This window comes from Anthonomus grandis, chromosome 19, assembly GCF_022605725.1.
Source record: "Anthonomus grandis grandis chromosome 19, icAntGran1.3, whole genome shotgun sequence".
Classification (NCBI taxonomy): Eukaryota; Metazoa; Arthropoda; class Insecta; order Coleoptera; family Curculionidae; genus Anthonomus; species Anthonomus grandis.
The window spans coordinates 13,141,337-13,164,062 of NC_065564.1; positions in this window are offsets into that span (position 1 = coordinate 13,141,337).

Here is a 22,726-nt window from a genome sequence, read left to right on the forward strand (position 1 = left end):
AGACTCAAGGAATGACTTTGACCCAAGGTCACGTGAAGGTCACGTCGTCCAAGAGAGACACATCAACGAGAGACTCAAGGATTGACCTTGAACCAAGGTCACATGAAGGTCACGTCGTACAAAAGAGACACATCAACGAGAGACTCAAGGAATGACCTTGACCCAAGGTCACGTGAAGGTCACGTCGTACAAAAGAGACACATCAACGAGAGACTCAAGGATTGACCTTGAACCAAGGTCACATGAAGGTCACGTCGTACAAGAGAGACACATCAACGAGAGACTCAAAATTTGACCTTGCCCCAAGGTCACGTGAAGGTCACGTCGTCCAAGAGAGACACAACAACGAGAGACTCAAAGTTTGACCTTGAACCAAGGTCACATGAAGGTCACGTCGTCCAAGAGAGACACATCAACGAGAGACTTAAAGTTTGACCTTGACCCAAGGTCACGTGAAGGTCACGTCGTACAAGAGAGACACATCAACGAGAGACTCAAGGATTGACCTTGAACCAAAGTCACATGAAGGTCACGTCGTACAAGAGAGACACATCAACGAGAGACTCATGGATTGACCTTGACCCAAGGTCACGTCGTCCAAGAGACACACATCAACGAGAGACTCAAAGTTTGACCTTGACCCAAGGTCACGTGAAGGTCACGTCGTACAAGAGAGACACATCAACGAGCGACTCAAGAATTGACCTTGACCCAAGGTCACGTCGTCCAAGAGACACACATCAACGAGAGACTCAAAGTTTGACCTTGACCCAAGGTCACGTGAAGGTCACGTCGTACAAGAGAGGCACATCAACGAGAGACTCAAAGTTTGACCTTGACCCAAGGTCACGTGAAGGTCACGTCGTCCAAGAGAGACACATAAACGAGAGACTCAAAGTTTGACCTTGACCCAAGGTCACGTGAAGGTCACGTCGTACAAGTAGACACATCAACGAAAGACTCATGGATTGACCTTGACCCAAGGTCACGTGAAGGTCACGTCGTCCAAGAGAGACACATCAACGAGAGACTCAAGGATTGAACTTGAACCAAGGTCACGTGAAGGTCACGTCGTACAAGAGAGACTCATCAACGAGAGACTCAAAGTTTGACCTTGAACCAAGGTCACATGAAGGTCACGTCGTCCAAGAGAGACACATCAACGAGAGACTTAAAGTTTGACCTTGACCCAAGGTCACGTGAAGGTCACGTCGTACAAGAGAGACACATCAACGAGAGACTCAAAGTTTGACCTTGACCCAAGGTCACGTGAAGGTCACGTCGTCCAAGAGAGATACATCAACGAGAGACTCATCGTTTTTAAAGGCAGAGACACACAGTAGACTGACGACGTGCATCAGACAGCCATCGTCTTTAACCACAGAGACACACAGTAGACTGACGACGCGCATCAGACAATCATCGTCTTTAACCACAGAGACACACAGTAGACTGACGACGTGCAACAGACTGCCATCGTTTTTAAAGACAAAGACACACAGTAGACTGACGACGCGCATCAGACAACCATCGTCTTTAACCACAGAGACACACAGTAGACTGACGACGCGCATCAGACAGCCATCGTCTTTAACCACAGAGACACACAGTAGACTGACGACGTGCATCAGACAGCCACCGTCTTTAGCCACAGAGACACACAGTAGACTGACGACGTGCATCAGACAACCATCGTCTTTAACCACAGAGACACACAGTAGACTGACGACGTGCATCAGACAGCCACCGTCTTTAGCGACAGAGACACACAGTAGACTGACGACGGGCATCAGACAGCCATCGTCTTTAACCACAGAGACACACAGTAGACTGACGACGCGCATCAGACAGCCATCGTCTTTAACCACAGAGACACACAGTAGACTGACGACGCGCATCAGACAACCATCGTCTTTAACCACAGAGACACACAGTAGACTGACGACGTGCAACAGACAACCATCTTTTTTAACCACAGAGACACACAGTAGACTGACGACGAGCATCAGACTGCCATCGTCTGTAACCACAGATACACACAGTAGACTGACGACGCGCATCAGACAGCCACCGTCTTTAGCCACAGAGACACACAGTAGACTGACGACGTGCATCAGACAGCCATCGTTTCTAAAGACAAAGACACACAGTAGACTGACGACGCGCATCAGACAGCCATCGTCTTTAACCACAGAGACACACAGTAGACTGACGACGTGCATCAGACAGCCATCGTTTCTAAAGACAAAGACACACAGTAGACTGACGACGCGCATCAGACAGCCATTGTCTTTAACCACAGAGACACACAGTAGACTGACGACGTGCATCAGACAGCCATCGTTTCTAAAGACAAAGACACACAGTAGACTGACGACGCGCATCAGACAGCCATTGTCTTTAACCACAGAGACACACAGTAGACTGACGACGCGCATCAGACAACCATCGTCTTTAACCACAGAGTCACACAGTAGACTGACGACGTGCATCAGACAGCCACCGTCTTTAGCGACAGAGACACACAGTAGACTGACGACGTGCATCAGACAACCATCGTCTTTAACCACAGAGACACACAGTAGACTGACGACGAGCATCAGACAACCATCGTTTCTAAAGACAAAGACACACAGTAGACTGACGACGCGCATCAGACAGCCATTGTCTTTAACCACAGAGACACACAGTAGACTGACGACGCGCATCAGACAACCATCGTCTTTAACCACAGAGTCACACAGTAGACTGACGACGTGCATCAGACAGCCACCGTCTTTAGCGACAGAGACACACAGTAGACTGACGACGTGCATCAGACAACCATCGTCTTTAACCACAGAGACACACAGTAGACTGACGACGTGCATCAGACAGCCACCGTCTTTAGCGACAGAGACACACAGTAGACTGACGACGTGCATCAGACAACCATCGTCTTTAACCACAGAGACACACAGTAGACTGACGACGAGCATCAGACAACCATCGTCTTTAACCACAGAGACACACAGTAGACCGACGACGCGCATCAGACAACCATCGTCTTTAACCACAGAGACACACAGTAGACTGACGACGTGCATCAGACAGCCATCGTCTATAACCACAGAGACACACAGTAGACTGACGACGTGCATCAGACAGCCATCGTCTTTAACCACAGAGACACACAGTAGACTGACGACGTGCATCAGACCGCCATCGTCTATAACCACAGAGACACACAGTAGACTGATGACGTGCATCAGACAGCCATCGTGTTTAACCAGAGAGACACACAGTAGACTGACGACGTGCATCAGACAGCCATCGTGTTTAACCAGAGAGACACACAGTAGACTGACGACGTGCATCAGACAGCCATCGTGTTTAACCAGAGAGACACACAGTAGACTGACGACGTGCATCAGACAGCCATCGTGTTTAACCAGAGAGACACACAGTAGACTGACGACGTGCATCAGACAGCCATCGTCTTTAACCACAGAGACACACAGTAGACTGACGACGTGCATCAGACAGCCACCGTCTTTAGCGACAGAGACACACAGTAGACTGACGACGTGCATCAGACAACCATCGTCTTTAACCACAGAGACACACAGTAGACTGACGACGTGCATCAGACAGCCACCGTCTTTAGCCACAGAGACACACAGTAGACTGACGACGTGCATCAGACAACCATCGTCTTTAACCACAGAGACACACAGTAGACTGACGACGTGCATCAGACAGCCACCGTCTTTAGCGACAGAGACACACAGTAGACTGACGACGCGCATCAGACAGCCATCGCCTTTAACCACAGAGACACACAGTAGACTGACGACGTGCATCAGACAACCATCGTCTTTAACCACAGAGACACACAGTAGACTGACGACGTGCATCAGACAGCCACCGTCTTTAGCCACAGAGACACACAGTAGACTGACGACGTGCATCAGACAACCATCGTCTTTAACCACAGAGACACACAGTAGACTGACGACGTGCATCAGACAGCCACCGTCTTTAGCCACAGAGACACACAGTAGACTGACGACGTGCATCAGACAACCATCGTCTTTAACCACAGAGACACACAGTAGACTGACGACGTGCATCAGACAGCCACCGTCTTTAGCGACAGAGACACACAGTAGACTGACGACGCGCATCAGACAGCCATCGCCTTTAACCACAGAGACACACAGTAGACTGACGACGTGCATCAGACAACCATCGTCTTTAACCACAGAGACACACAGTAGACTGACGACGTGCATCAGACAGCCACCGTCTTTAGCCACAGAGACACACAGTAGACTGACGACGTGCATCAGACAACCATCGTCTTTAACCACAGAGACACACAGTAGACTGACGACGTGCATCAGACAGCCACCGTCTTTAACCACAGAGACACACAGTAGACTGACGACGCGCATCAGACAGCCATCGCCTTTAACCACAGAGACACACAGTAGACTGACGACGTGCATCAGACAACCATCGTCTTTAACCACAGAGACACACAGTAGACTGACGACGTGCATCAGACAGCCACCGTCTTTAGCCACAGAGACACACAGTAGACTGACGACGTGCATCAGACAACCATCGTCTTTAACCACAGAGACACACAGTAGACTGACGACGTGCATCAGACAGCCATCGTCTTTAACCAGAGAGACACACAGTAGACTGACGACGTGCATCAGACAGCCATCGTGTTTAACCAGAGAGACACACAGTAGACTGACGACGTGCATCAGACAGCCATCGTCTTTAACCACAGAGACACACAGTAGACTGACGACGTGCATCAGACCGCCATCGTCTATAACCACAGAGACACACAGTAGACTGACGACGTGCATCAGACAGCCATCGTCTTTAACCACAGAGACACACAGTAGACTGACGACGTGCATCAGACAGCCATCGTCTTTAACCAGAGAGACACACAGTAGACTGACGACGTGCATCAGACAGCCATCGTGTTTAACCAGAGAGACACACAGTAGACTGACGACGTGCATCAGACAGCCATCGTCTTTAACCACAGAGACACACAGTAGACTGACGACGTGCATCAGACAGCCATCGTCTTTAACCAGAGAGACACACAGTAGACTGACGACGTGCATCAGACAGCCATCGTCTTTAACCACAGAGACACACAGTAGACTGACGACGTGCATCAGACAGCCACCGTCTTTAGCGACAGAGACACACAGTAGACTGACGACGTGCATCAGACAACCATCGTCTTTAACCACAGAGACACACAGTAGACTGACGACGTGCATCAGACAGCCACCGTCTTTAGCCACAGAGACACACAGTAGACTGACGACGTGCATCAGACAACCATCGTCTTTAACCACAGAGACACACAGTAGACTGACGACGTGCATCAGACAACCATCGTCTTTAACCACAGAGACACACAGTAGACTGACGACGTGAATCAGACAGCCACCGTCTTTAGCCACAGAGACACACAGTAGACTGACGACGTGCATCAGACAACCATCGTCTTTAACCACAGAGACACACAGTAGACTGACGACGTGCATCAGACAACCATCGTCTTTAACCACAGAGACACACAGTAGACTGACGACGTGCATCAGACAGCCACCGTCTTTAGCGACAGAGACACACAGTAGACTGACGACGCGCATCAGACAGCCATCGTCTTTAACCACAGAGACACACAGTAGACTGACGACGTGCATCAGACAACCATCGTCTTTAACCACAGAGACACACAGTAGACTGACGACGTGCATCAGACAGCCACCGTCTTTAACCACAGAGACACACAAGAGAGACACATCGCGAGACCTAAGGATTGACCTTGACCCAAGGTCACGTGAAGGTCACGTCGTCCAAGAGAGACACATCAACGAGAGACTCAAAGTTTGACCTTGACCCATGGTCACGTGAATGTCACGTCGTACAAGAGAGACACATCAACGAGAGACTCAAGGAATGACCTTGAACCAAGGTCACATGAAGGTCACGTCGTACAAAAGAGAGACATCAACGAGAGACTCAAAGTTTGACCTTGACCCAAGGTCACGTGAAGGTCACGTCGTCCAAGTAGACGTTTCAACGAAAGACTCATGGATTGACCTTGACCCAAGGTCACGTGAAGGTCACGTCGTCCTAGAGAGACACATCAACGAGAGACTCAAAGTTTGACCTTGACCCAAGGTCACGTGAAGGTCACGTCGTCCAAGAGAGACACAACAACGAGAGACTCACGGATTGACCTTGAACCAAGGTCACGTGAAGGTCACGTCGTACAAGAGAAAAACATCAACGAGAGACTCAAAGTTTCACCTTGACCCAAGGTCACGTGAAGGTCACGTCGTCCAAGAGAGACACATCAACGAGAGACTCAAGGATTGACCTTGACCCAAGGTCACGTGAAGGTCACGTCGTACAAGAGAAAAACATCAACGAGAGACTCAAAGATTGACCTTGACCCAAGGTCACGTGAAGGTCACGTCGTACAAGAGAAACACATCAACGAGAGACTCAAGGATTGACCTTGACCCAAGGTCACGTGAAGGTCACGTCGTCCAAGAGAGACACATTAACGAGAGACTCAAAGTTTGACCTTGACCCAAGGTCACGTGAAGGTCACGTCGTACAAGAGAAACACATCAACGAGAGACTCAAAGTTTCACCTTGACCCAAGGTCACGTGAAGGTCACGTCGTCCAACAGAGACACATCAACGAGAGACTCAAGGATTGACCTTGACCCAAGGTCACGTGAAGGTCACGTCGTCCAAGAGAGACACATCAACGAGAGACTCAAGGAATGACCTTGACCCAAGGTCACGTGAAGGTCACGTCGTCCAAGAGAGACACATCAACGAGAGACTCAAGGATTGACCTTGAACCAAGGTCACGTGAAGGTCACGTCGTACAAGAGAGACACATCAACGAGAGACTCATAAATTGACCTTGACCCAAGGTCACGTGAAGGTCACGTCGTCCAAGAGAGACACATCAACGAGAGACTCAAAATTTGACCTTGACCCAAGGTCACGTGAAGGTCACGTCGTCCAAGTAGACACATCAACGAAAGACTCATGGATTGACCTTGACCCAAGGTCATGTGAAGGTCACGTCGTCCAAGAGAGACACATCAACGAAAGACTCATGGATTGACCTTGACCCAAGGTCACGTGAAGGTCACGTCGTACAAGAGAGACACATCAACGAGAGACTCAAAGTTTGACCTTGACCCAAGGTCACGTGAAGGTCACGTCGTACAAGAGAGACACATCAACGAGAGACTCAAAATTTGACCTTGCCCCAAGGTCACGTGAAGGTCACGTCGTCCAAGAGAGACACAACAACGAGAGACTCACGGATTGACCTTGAACCAAGGTCACGTGAAGGTCACGTCGTACAAGAGAAACACATCAACGAGAGACTCAAAGTTTCACCTTGACCCAAGGTCACTTGAAGGTCACGTCGTCCAAGAGAGACACATCAACGAGAGACTCAAGAATTGACCTTGACCCAAGGTCACGTCGTCCAAGAGAGACACATCAACGAGAGACTCAAGGAATGACCTTGACCCAAGGTCACGTGAAGGTCACGTCGTCCAAGAGAGACACATCAACGAGAGACTCAAGGATTGAACTTGAACCAAGGTCACGTGAAGGTCACGTCGTACAAGAGAGACTCATCAACGAGAGACTCAAAGTTTGACCTTGAACCAAGGTCACATGAAGGTCACGTCGTCCAAGAGAGACACATCAACGAGAGACTTAAAGTTTGACCTTGACCCACGGTCACGTGAAGGTCACGTCGTACAAGAGAGACACATCAACGAGAGACTCAAAGTTTGACCTTGATCCAAGGTCACGTGAAGGTCACGTCGTACAAGAGAGACACATCAACGAGAGACTCAAAATTTGACCTTGACCCAAGGTCACGTGAAGGTCACGTCGTCCAAGAGAGATACATCAACGAGAGACTCATCGTTTTTAAAGGCAGAGACACACAGTAGACTGACGACGTGCATCAGACAGCCATCGTCTTTAACCACAGAGACACACAGTAGACTGACGACGTGCAACAGACAACCATCGTCTTTAACCACAGAGACACACAGTAGACTGACGACGCGCATCAGACAGCCATCGTCTTTAACCACAGAGACACACAGTAGACTGACGACGCGCATCAGACAACCATCGTCTTTAACCACAGAGACACACAGTAGACTGACGACGTGCAACAGACAACCATCGTCTTTAACCACAGAGACACACAGTAGACTGACGACGAGCATCAGACTGCCATCGTCTGTAACCACAGAGACACACAGTAGACTGACGACGTGCATCAGACAGCCATCGTTTCTAAAGACAAAGACACACAGTAGACTGACGACGCGCATCAGACAGCCATCGTCTTTAACCACAGAGACACACAGTAGACTGACGACGTGCATCAGACAGCCATCGTTTCTAAAGACAAAGACACACAGTAGACTGACGACGCGCATCAGACAGCCATCGTCTTTAACCACAGAGACACACAGTAGACTGACGAGGAGCAAGAGACAACCATCGTCTTTAACCACAGAGACACACAGTAGACTGACGACGTGAATCAGACAGCCACCGTCTTTAGCCACAGAGACACACAGTAGACTGACGACGTGCATCAGACAACCATCGTCTTTAACCACAGAGACACACAGTAGACTGACGACGTGAATCAGACAGCCACCTTCTTTAGCCACAGAGACACACAGTAGACTGACGACGTGCATCAGACAACCATCGTCTTTAACCACAGAGACACACAGTAGACTGACGACGTGCATCAGACAGCCACCGTCTTTAGCGACAGAGACACACAGTAGACTGACGACGGGCATCAGACAACCATCGTCTTTAACCACAGAGACACACAGTAGACTGACGACGTGAATCAGACAGCCACCGTCTTTAGCCACAGAGACACACAGTAGACTGACGACGTGCATCAGACAACCATCGTCTTTAACCACAGAGACACACAGTAGACTGACGACGTGCATCAGACAACCATCGTCTTTAACCACAGAGACACACAGTAGACTGACGACGCGCATCAGACAGCCACCGTCTTTAACCACAGAGACACACAGTAGACTGACGACGCGCATCAGACAGCCACCGTCTTTAGCCACAGAGACACACAGTAGACTGACGACGTGCAACAGACAACCATCGTCTTTAACCACAGAGACACACAGTAGACTGACGACGCGCATCAGACAGCCATCGTTTCTAAAGACAAAGACACACAGTAGACTGACGACGCGCATCAGACAGCCATCGTTTCTAAAGACAAAGACACACAGTAGACTGACGACGCGCATCAGACAGCCATCGTCTTTAACCACAGAGACACACAGTAGACTGACGACGTGCATCAGACAGCCATCGTTTCTAAAGACAAAGACACACAGTAGACTGACGACGCGCATCAGACAGCCATCGTCTTTAACCACAGAGACACACAGTAGACTGACGACGCGCATCAGACAACCATCGTCTTTAACCACAGAGACACACAGTAGACTGACGACGTGCAACAGACAACCATCGTCTTTAACCACAGAGACACACAGTAGACTGACGACGCGCATCAGACAGCCATCGTCTTTAACCACAGAGACACACAGTAGACTGACGAGGTGCAAGAGACAACCATCGTCTTTAACCACAGAGACACACAGTAGACTGACGACGTGCAACAGACAACCATCGTCTTTAACCACAGAGACACACAGTAGACTGACGACGTGCAACAGACAACCATCGTCTCTAACCACAGAGACACACAGTAGACTGACGACGTGCAACAGACAGCCATCGTCTTTAACCACAGAGACACACAGTAGACTGACGACGAGCATCAGACTGCCATCGTCTGTAACCACAGAGACACACAGTAGACTGACGACGTGCATCAGACAGCCATCGTTTCTAAAGACAAAGACACACAGTAGACTGACGACGTGCATCAGACAGCCATCGTCTTTAACCAGAGAGACACACAGTAGACTGGCGACGTGCATCAGACAGCCATCGTTTCTAAAGACAAAGACACACAGTAGACTGACGACGTGCATCAGACAGCCATCGTCTTTAACCAGAGAGACACACAGTAGACTGACGACGTGCATCAGACAGCCATCGTTTCTAAAGACAAAGACACACAGTAGACTGACGACGCGCATCAGACAGCCATCGTCTTTAACCACAGAGACACACAGTAGACTGACGAGGTGCAAGAGACAACCATCGTCTTTAACCACAGAGACACACAGTAGACTGACGACGAGCATCAGACTGCCATCGTCTGTAACCACAGAGACACACAGTAGACTGACGACGTGCATCAGACAGCCATCGTTTCTAAAGACAAAGACACACAGTAGACTGACGACGTGCATCAGACAGCCATCGTCTTTAACCAGAGAGACACACAGTAGACTGACGACGTGCATCAGACAGCCATCGTTTCTAAAGACAAAGACACACAGTAGACTGACGACGCGCATCAGACAGACATCGTCTTTAACCACAGAGACACACAGTAGACTGACGACGTGCATCAGACAGCCATCGTTTCTAAAGACAAAGACACACAGTAGACTGACGACGTGCATCAGACAGCCATCGTCTTTAACCAGAGAGACACACAGTAGACTGACGACGTGCATCAGACAGCCATCGTTTCTAAAGACAAAGACACACAGTAGACTGACGACGCGCATCAGACAGACATCGTCTTTAACCACAGAGACACACAGTAGACTGACGACGTGCATCAGACAACCATCGTCTTTAACACAGAGACACACAGTAGACTGACGACGTGCATCAGACAGCCATCGTCTTTAACACAGAGACACACAGTAGACTGACGACGTGCATCAGACAGCCATCGTCTTTAACCACAGAGACACACAGTAGACTGACGACGTGCATCAGACAGCCATCGTCTTTAACACAGAGACACACAGTAGACTGACGACGTGCATCAGACAGCCACTGTCTTTAGCCACAGAGACACACAGTAGACTGACGACGTGCATCAGACAGCCATCGTCTTTAACCACAGAGACACACAGTAGACTGACGACGTGCATCAGACAGCCATCGTCTTTAACACAGAGACACACAGTAGACTGACGACGCGCATCAGACAGCCACCGTCTTTAGCCACAGAGACACACAGTAGACTGACGACGCGCATCAGACAGCCACTGTCTTTAGCCACAGAGACACACAGTAGACTGACGACGTGCATCAGACAGCCATCGTCTTTAACACAGAGACACACAGTAGACTGACGACGTGCATCAGACAGCCACCGTCTTTAGCCACAGAGACACACAGTAGACTGACGACGCGCATCAGACAGCCACTGTCTTTAGCCACAGAGACACACAGTAGACTGACGACGTGCATCAAACAACCATCGTCTTTAACCACAGAGACACGCAGTAGACTGACGACGTGGATCAGACAGCCATCGTTTTTAAAGACGAAGACACACAGTAGACTGACGACGTGCATCAAACAGCCATCGTCTTTAACCACAGAGACACACAGTAGACTGACGACGTGCATCAGACAGCCATCGTCTTTAACACAGAGACACACAGTAGACTGACGACGTGCATCAGACAACCATCGTCTTTAACCACAGAGACACACAGTAGACTGACGACGTGCATCAGACAGCCACCGTCTTTAACCACAGAGACACACAGTAGACTGACGACGCGCATCAGACAGCCACTGTCTTTAGCCACAGAGACACACAAGAGAGACACATCGCGAGACTTAAGGATTGACCTTGACCCAAGGTCACGTGAAGGTCACGTCGTCCAAGAGAGACACATCAACGAGAGACTCAAAGTTTGACCTTGACCCATGGTCACGTGAAGGTCACGTCGTACAAGAGAGACACATCAACGAGAGACTCAAGGAATGACCTTGAACCAAGGTCACATGAAGGTCACGTCGTACAAAAGAGAGACATCAACGAGAGACTCAAAGTTTGACCTTGACCCAAGGTCACGTGAAGGTCACGTCGTCCAAGTAGACGTTTCAACGAAAGACTCATGGATTGACCTTGACCCAAGGTCACGTGAAGGTCACGTCGTCCAAGAGAGACACATAAACGAGAGACTCAAAGTTTGACCTTGACCCAAGGTCATGTGAAGGTCACGTCGTCCAAGAGAGACACATCAACGAGAGACTCATGGATTGACCTTGACCCAAGGTCACGTGAAGGTCACGTCGTACAAGAGAGACACATCAACGAGAGACTCAAAGATTGACCTTGAGCCAAGGTCACGTGAAGGTCACGTCGTACAAGAGAGACACATCAACGAGAGACTCAAAGTTTGACCTTGAAACAAGGTCACGTGAAGGTCACGTCGTACAATAGAGACACATCAACGAGAGACTCAAAATTTGACCTTGCCCCAAGGTCACGTGAAGGTCACGTCGTCCCAGAGAGACACAACAACGAGAGACTCACGGATTGACCTTGAACCAAGGTCACGTGAAGGTCACGTCGTACAAGAGAAAAACATCAACGAGAGACTCAAAGTTTCACCTTGACCCAAGGTCACGTGAAGGTCACGTCGTCCAAGAGAGACACATCAACGAGAGACTCAAGGATTGACCTTGACCCAAGGTCACGTGAAGGTCACGTCGTCCAAGAGAGACACATCAACGAGAGACTCAAGGTTTGACCTTGACCCAAGGTCATGTGAAGGTCACGTCGTACAAGAGAGACACATCAACGAGAGACTCAAAGTTTGACCTTGAAACAAGGTCACGTGAAGGTCACGTCGTACAATAGAGACACATCAACGAGAGACTCAAAATTTGACCTTGCCCCAAGGTCACGTGAAGGTCACGTCGTCCAAGAGAGACACAACAACGAGAGACTCACGGATTGACCTTGAACCAAGGTCACGTGAAGGTCACGTCGTACAAGAGAAACACATCAACGAGAGACTCAAGGATTGACCTTGACCCAAGGTCACGTGAAGGTCACGTCGTCCAAGAGAGACACATTAACGAGAGACTCAAAGTTTGACCTTGACCCAAGGTCACGTGAAGGTCACGTCGTACAAGAGAAACACATCAACGAGAGACTCAAAGTTTCACCTTGACCCAAGGTCACGTGAAGGTCACGTCGTCCAACAGAGACACATCAACGAGAGACTCAAGGATTGACCTTGACCCAAGGTCACGTGAAGGTCACGTCGTCCAAGAGAGACACATCAACGAGAGACTCAAGGAATGACCTTGACCCAAGGTCACGTGAAGGTCACGTCGTCCAAGAGAGACACATCAACGAGAGACTCAAGGATTGACCTTGAACCAAGGTCACGTGAAGGTCACGTCGTACAAGAGAGACACATCAACGAGAGACTCATAAATTGACCTTGACCCAAGGTCACGTGAAGGTCACGTCGTCCAAGAGAGACACATCAACGAGAGACTCAAAGTTTGACCTTGACCCAAGGTCACGTGAAGGTCACGTCGTCCAAGTAGACACATCAACGAAAGACTCATGGATTGACCTTGACCCAAGGTCATGTGAAGGTCACGTCGTCCAAGAGAGACACATCAACGAAAGACTCATGGATTGACCTTGACCCAAGGTCACGTGAAGGTCACGTCGTACAAGAGAGACACATCAACGAGAGACTCAAGGATTAACCTTGACCCAAGGTCACGTGAAGGTCTCGTCGTCCAAAAGAGACACATCAACGAGAGACTCAAAGTTTGACCTTGAACCAAGGTCACGTGAAGGTCACGTCGTACAAGAGAGACACATCAACGAGAGACTCAAAGTTTGACCTTGACCCAAGGTCACGTGAAGGTCACGTCGTACAAGAGAAACACATCAACGAGAGACTCAAAGTTTCACCTTGACCCAAGGTCACGTGAAGGTCACGTCGTCCAAGAGAGACACATCAACGAGAGACTCAAGGATTGACCTTGACCCAAGGTCACGTGAAGGTCACGTCGTCCAAGAGAGACACATCAACGAGAGACTCAAGGAATGACCTTGACCCAAGGTCACGTGAAGGTCACGTCGTCCAAGAGAGACACATCAACGAGAGACTCAAGGATTGACCTTGAACCAAGGTCACATGAAGGTCACGTCGTACAAAAGAGACACATCAACGAGAGACTCAAAATTTGACCTTGCCCCAAGGTCACGTGAAGGTCACGTCGTCCAAGAGAGACACAACAACGAGAGACTCAAAGTTTGACCTTGAACCAAGGTCACATGAAGGTCACGTCGTCCAAGAGAGACACATCAACGAGAGACTTAAAGTTTGACCTTGACCCAAGGTCACGTGAAGGTCACGTCGTACAAGAGAGACACATCAACGAGAGACTCAAAGTTTGACCTTGACCCAAGGTCACGTGAAGGTCACGTCGTACAAGAGAGACACATCAACGAGAGACTCAAAATTTGACCTTGCCCCAAGGTCACGTGAAGGTCACGTCGTCCAAGAGAGACACAACAACGAGAGACTCACGGATTGACCTTGAACCAAGGTCACGTGAAGGTCACGTCGTACAAGAGAAACACATCAACGAGAGACTCAAAGTTTCACCTTGACCCAAGGTCACTTGAAGGTCACGTCGTCCAAGAGAGACACATCAACGAGAGACTCAAGGATTGACCTTGACCCAAGGTCACGTCGTCCAAGAGAGACACATCAACGAGAGACTCAAGGAATGACCTTGACCCAAGGTCACGTGAAGGTCACGTCGTCCAAGAGAGACACATCAACGAGAGACTCAAGGATTGAACTTGAACCAAGGTCACGTGAAGGTCACGTCGTACAAGAGAGACTCATCAACGAGAGACTCAACGTTTGACCTTGAACCAAGGTCACATGAAGGTCACGTCGTCCAAGAGAGACACATCAACGAGAGACTTAAAGTTTGACCTTGACCCAAGGTCACGTGAAGGTCACGTCGTACAAGAGAGACACATCAACGAGAGACTCAAAGTTTGACCTTGATCCAAGGTCACGTGAAGGTCACGTCGTACAAGAGAGACACATCAACGAGAGACTCAAAATTTGACCTTGACCCAAGGTCACGTGAAGGTCACGTCGTCCAAGAGAGATACATCAACGAGAGACTCATCGTTTTTAAAGGCAGAGACACACAGTAGACTGACGACGTGCATCAGACAGCCATCGTCTTTAACCACAGAGACACACAGTAGACTGACGACGTGCATCAGACTGCCATCGCTTCTAAAGACAAAGACACACAGTAGACTGACGACGTGCATCAGACAGCCATCGTCTTTAACCACAGAGACACACAGTAGACTGACGACGCGCATCAGACAACCATCGTCTTTAACCACAGAGACACACAGTAGACTGACGACGTGCAACAGACTGCCATCGTTTTTAAAGACAAAGACACACAGTAGACTGACGACGCGCATCAGACAACCATCGTCTTTAACCACAGAGACACACAGTAGACTGACGACGCGCATCAGACAGCCATCGTCTTTAACCACAGAGACACACAAGAGAGACACATCGCGAGACTTAAGGATTGACCTTGACCCAAGGTCACGTGAAGGTCACGTCGTCCAAGAGAGACACATCAACGAGAGACTCAAAGTTTGACCTTGACCCATGGTCACGTGAAGGTCACGTCGTACAAGAGAGACACATCAACGAGAGACTCAAAGTTTGACCTTGATCCAAGGTCACGTGAAGGTCACGTCGTACAAGAGAGACACATCAACGAGAGACTCAAAATTTGACCTTGACCCAAGGTCACGTGAAGGTCACGTCGTCCAAGAGAGATACATCAACGAGAGACTCATCGTTTTTAAAGGCAGAGACACACAGTAGACTGACGACGTGCATCAGACAGCCATCGTCTTTAACACAGAGACACACAGTAGACTGACGACGTGCATCAGACAGCCATCGTCTTTAACACAGAGACACACAGTAGACTGACGACGTGCAACAGACAACGATCGTCTTTAACCACAGAGACACACAGTAGACTGACGACGCGCATCAGACAGCCATCGTCTTTAACCACAGAGACACACAGTAGACTGACGACGCGCATCAGACAAACATCGTCTTTAACCACAGAGACACACAGTAGACTGACGACGAGCATCAGACTGCCATCGTCTTTAATCACAGAGACACACAGTAGACTGACGACGCGCATCAGACAACCATCGTCTTTAACCACAGAGACACACAGTAGACTGACGACGTGCAACAGACAACCATCGTCTTTAACCACAGAGACACACAGTAGACTGACGACGAGCATCAGACTGCCATCGTCTGTAACCACAGAGACACACAGTAGACTGACGACGTGCATCAGACAGCCATCGTTTCTAAAGACAAAGACACACAGTAGACTGACGACGCGCATCAGACAGCCATCGTCTTTAAACACAGAGACACACAGTAGACTGACGACGTGCATCAGACAGCCATCGTTTCTAAAGACAAAGACACACAGTAGACTGACGACGCGCATCAGACAGCCATCGTCTTTAACCACAGAGACACACAGTAGACTGACGACGCGCATCAGACAACCATCGTCTTTAACCACAGAGACACACAGTAGACTGACGAGGAGCAAGAGACAACCATCGTCTTTAACCACAGAGACACACAGTAGACTGACGACGCGCATCAGACAGCCATCGTCTTTAACCACAGAGACACACAGTAGACTGACGACGTGCATCAGACAACCATCGTCTTTAACCACAGAGACACACAGTAGACTGACGACGTGAATCAGACAGCCACCGTCTTTAGCCACAGAGACACACAGTAGACTGACGACGTGCATCAGACAGCCATCGTCTATAACCGCAGAGACACACAGTAGACTGACGACGTGAATCAGACAGCCACCGTCTTTAGCCACAGAGACACACAGTAGACTGACGACGTGCATCAGACAGCCATCGTCTATAACCGCAGAGACACACAGTAGACTGACGACGCGCATCAGACAACCATCGTCTTTAACCACAGAGACACACAGTAGACTGACGACGTGCATCAGACAACCATTGTCTTTAACCACAAAGACACACAGTAGACTGACGACGCGCATCAGGCAACCATCGTCTTTAACCACAGAGACACACAGTAGACTGACGACGTGCAACAGACTGCCATCGTTTTTAAAGACAAAGACACACAGTAGACTGACGACGCGCATCAGACAACCATCGTCTTTAACCACAGAGACACACAGTAGACTGACGACGCGCATCAGACAACCATCGTCTTTAACCACAGAGACACACAGTAGACTGACGACGAGCATCAGACTGCCATCGTCTTTAATCACAGAGACACACAGTAGACTGACGACGCGCATCAGACAACCATCGTCTTTAACCACAGAGACACACAGTAGACTGACGACGCGCATCAGACAACCATCGTCTTTAACCACAGAGACACACAGTAGACTGACGACGCGCATCAGACAGCCATCGTCTTTAACCACAGAGACACACAGTAGACTGACGACGCGCATCAGACAACCATCGTCTTTAACCACAGAGACACACAGTAGACTGACGACGTGCAACAGACAACCATCGTCTTTAACCACAGAGACACACAGTAGACTGACGACGCGCATCAGACAGCCATCGTCTTTAACCACAGAGACACACAGTAGACTGACGACGCGCATCAGACAACCATCGTCTTTAACCACAGAGACACACAGTAGACTGACGACGTGCAACAGACAACCATCGTCTTTAACCACAGAGACACACAGTAGACTGACGACGCGCATCAGACAGCCATCGTCTTTAACCACAGAGACACACAGTAGACTGACGACGCGCATCAGACAACCATCGTCTTTAACCACAGAGACACACAGTAGACTGACGACGTGCAACAGACAACCATCGTCTTTAACCACAGAGACACACAGTAGACTGACGACGTGCATCAGACAGCCATCGTTTCTAAAGACAAAGACACACAGTAGACTGACGACGCGCATCAGACAGCCATCGTCTTTAACCACAGAGACACACAGTAGACTGACGACGTGCATCAGACAGCCATCGTCTATAACCGCAGAGACACACAGTAGACTGACGACGTGCATCAGACAACCATCGTCTTTAACCACAGAGACACACAGTAGACTGACGACGTGCATCAGACAACCATCGTCTTTAACCACAAAGACACACAGTAGACTGACGACGCGCATCAGACAACCATCGTCTTTAACCACAGAGACACACAGTAGACTGACGACGTGCATCAGACAACCATTGTCTTTAACCACAAAGACACACAGTAGACTGACGACGCGCATCAGGCAACCATCGTCTTTAACCACAGAGACACACAGTAGACTGACGACGTGCAACAGACTGCCATCGTTTTTAAAGACAAAGACACACAGTAGACTGACGACGCGCATCAGACAACCATCGTCTTTAACCACAAAGACACACAGTAGACTGACGACGCGCATCAGACAACCATCGTCTTTAACCACAGAGACACACAGTAGACTGACGACGAGCATCAGACTGCCATCGTCTTTAATCACAGAGACACACAGTAGACTGACGACGCGCATCAGACAACCATCGTCTTTAACCACAGAGACACACAGTAGACTGACGACGCGCATCAGACAACCATCGTCTTTAACCACAGAGACACACAGTAGACTGACGACGCGCATCAGACAGCCATCGTCTTTAACCACAGAGACACACAGTAGACTGACGACGCGCATCAGACAACCATCGTCTTTAACCACAGAGACACACAGTAGACTGACGACGTGCAACAGACAACCATCGTCTTTAACCACAGAGACACACAGTAGACTGACGACGCGCATCAGACAGCCATCGTCTTTAACCACAGAGACACACAGTAGACTGACGACGCGCATCAGACAACCATCGTCTTTAACCACAGAGACACACAGTAGACTGACGACGTGCAACAGACAACCATCGTCTTTAACCACAGAGACACACAGTAGACTGACGACGAGCATCAGACTGCCATCGTTTGTAACCACAGAGACACACAGTAGACTGACGACGTGCATCAGACAGCCATCGTTTCTAAAGACAAAGACACACAGTAGACTGACGACGCGCATCAGACAGCCATCGTCTTTAACCACAGAGACACACAGTAGACTGACGACGTGCATCCGACAGCCATCGTTTCTAAAGACAAAGACACACAGTAGACTGACGACGCGCATCAGACAGCCATCGTCTTTAACCACAGAGACACACAGTAGACTGACGACGCGCATCAGACAACCATCGTCTTTAACCACAGAGACACACAGTAGACTGACGACGTGCATCAGACAACCATCGTCTTTAACCACAGAGACACACAGTAGACTGACGACGTGAATCAGACAGCCACCGTCTTTAGCCACAGAGACACACAGTAGACTGACGACGTGCATCAGACAACCATCGTCTTTAACCACAGAGACACACAGTAGACTGACGACGTGCATCAGACAGCCACCGTCTTTAACCACAGAGACACACAGTAGACTGACGACGCGCATCAGACAACCATCGTCTTTAACCACAGAGACACACAGTAGACTGACGACGTGCATCAGACAGCCATCGTTTCTAAAGACAAAGACACACAGTAGACTGACGACGCGCATCAGACAGCCATCGTCTTTAACCACAGAGACACACAGTAGACTGACGACGTGCATCAGACAGCCATCGTTTCTAAAGACAAAGACACACAGTAGACTGACGACGCGCATCAGACAGCCATCGTCTTTAACCACAGAGACACACAGTAGACTGACGACGCGCATCAGACAACCATCGTCTTTAACCACAGAGACACACAGTAGACTGACGACGCGCATCAGACAGCCATCGTCTTTAACCACAGAGACACACAGTAGACTGACGACGTGCATCAGACAACCATCGTCTTTAACCACAGAGACACACAGTAGACTGACGACGTGCATCAGACAGCCACCGTCTTTAGCCACAGAGACACACAGTAGACTGACGACGTGCATCAGACAGCCATCGTCTTTAACCACAGAGACACACAGTAGACTGACGACGTGCATCAGACAGCCATCGTCTTTAACCACAGAGACACACAGTAGACTGACGACGTGCATCAGACAACCATCGTCTTTAACCACAGAGACACACAGTAGACTGACGACGTGCATCAGACAACCATCGTCTTTAACCACAGAGACACACAGTAGACTGACGACGTGCATCAGACAACCATCGTCTTTAACCACAGAGACACACAGTAGACTGACGACGTGCATCAGACAGCCACCGTCTTTAACCACAGAGACACACAGTAGACTGACGACGCGCATCAGACAACCATCGTCTTTAACCACAGAGACACACAGTAGACTGACGACGTGCATCAGACAGCCATCGTTTCTAAAGACAAAGACACACAGTAGACTGACGACGCGCATCAGACAGCCATCGTCTTTAACCACAGAGACACACAGTAGACTGACGACGTGCATCAGACAGCCATCGTTTCTAAAGACAAAGACACACAGTAGACTGACGACGCGCATCAGACAGCCATCGTCTTTAACCACAGAGACACACAGTAGACTGACGACGCGCATCAGACAACCATCGTCTTTAACCACAGAGACACACAGTAGACTGACGACGCGCATCAGACAGCCATCGTCTTTAACCACAGAGACACACAGTAGACTGACGACGTGCAACAGACAACCATCGTCTTTAACCACAGAGACACACAGTAGACTGACGACGCGCATCAGACAACCATCGTCTTTAACCACAGAGACACACAGTAGACTGACGACGTGCATCAGACAACCATCGTCTTTAACCACAGAGACACACAGTAGACTGACGACGTGCATCAGACAGCCACCGTCTTTAGCCACAGAGACACCCAGTAGACTGACGACGTGCATCAGACAACCATCGTCTTTAACCACAGAGACACACAGTAGACTGACGACGTGCAACAGACAACCATCGTCTTTAACCACAGAGACACACAGTAGACTGACGACGAGCATCAGACAACCATCGTCTTTAACCACAGAGACACACAGTAGACTGACGACGAGCATCAGACAACCATCGTCTTTAACCACAGAGACACACAGTAGACTGACGACGAGCATCAGACAACCATCGTCTTTAACCACAAAGACACACAGTAGACTGACGACGCGCATCAGACAACCATCGTCTTTAACCACAGAGACACACAGTAGACTGACGACGCGCATCAGACAGCCATCGTCTTTAACCACAGAGACACACAGTAGACTGACGACGTGCATCAGACAGCCACCGTCTTTAGCCACAGAGACACACAGTAGACTGACGACGAGCATCAGACAACCATCGTCTTTAACCACAGAGACACACAGTAGACTGACGACGAGCATCAGACAACCATCGTCTTTAACCACAGAGACACACAGTAGACTGACGACGCGCATCAGACAGCCATCGTCTTTAACCACAGAGACACACAGTAGACTGACGACGCGCATCAGACAACCATCGTCTTTAACCACAGAGACACACAGTAGACTGACGACGCGCATCAGACAGCCATCGTCTTTAACCACAGAGACACACAGTAGACTGACGACGTGCATCAGACAACCATCGTCTTTAACCACAGAGACACACAGTAGACTGACGACGTGCATCAGACAGCCACCGTCTTTAGCCACAGAGACACACAGTAGACTGACGACGTGCATCAGACAACCATCGTCTTTAACCACAGAGACACACAGTAGACTGACGACGCGCATCAGACAGCCATCGTCTTTAACCACAGAGACACACAGTAGACTGACGACGTGCAACAGACAACCATCGTCTTTAACCACAGAGACACACAGTAGACTGACGACGTGCATCAGACAACCATCGTCTTTAACCACAGAGACACACAGTAGACTGACGACGCGCATCAGACAGCCATCGTCTTTAACCACAGAGACACACAGTAGACTGACGACGTGCATCAGACAACCATCGTCTTTAACCACAGAGACACACAGTAGACTGACGACGTGCATCAGACAACCATCGTCTTTAACCACAGAGACACACAGTAGACTGACGACGTGCATCAGACAACCATCGTCTTTAACCACAGAGACACACAGTAGACTGACGACGAGCATCAGACAACCATCGTCTTTAACCACAGAGACACACAGTAGACTGACGACGCGCATCAGACAGCCACTGTCTTTAGCCACAGAGACACACAGTAGACTGACGACGCGCATCAGACAGCCATCGTTTTTAACCGCAGAGACACACAGTAGACTGACGACGCGCATCAGACAGCCATCGTTTTTAACCGCAGAGACACACAGTAGACTGACGACGTGCATCAGACAGCCACCGTCTTTAGCCACAGAGACACACAGTAGACTGACGACGCGCATCAGACAGCCACTGTCTTTAGCCACAGAGACACACAGTAGACTGACGACGTGCATCAGACAGCCACCGTCTTTAGCCACAGAGACACACAGTAGACTGACGACGTGCATCAGA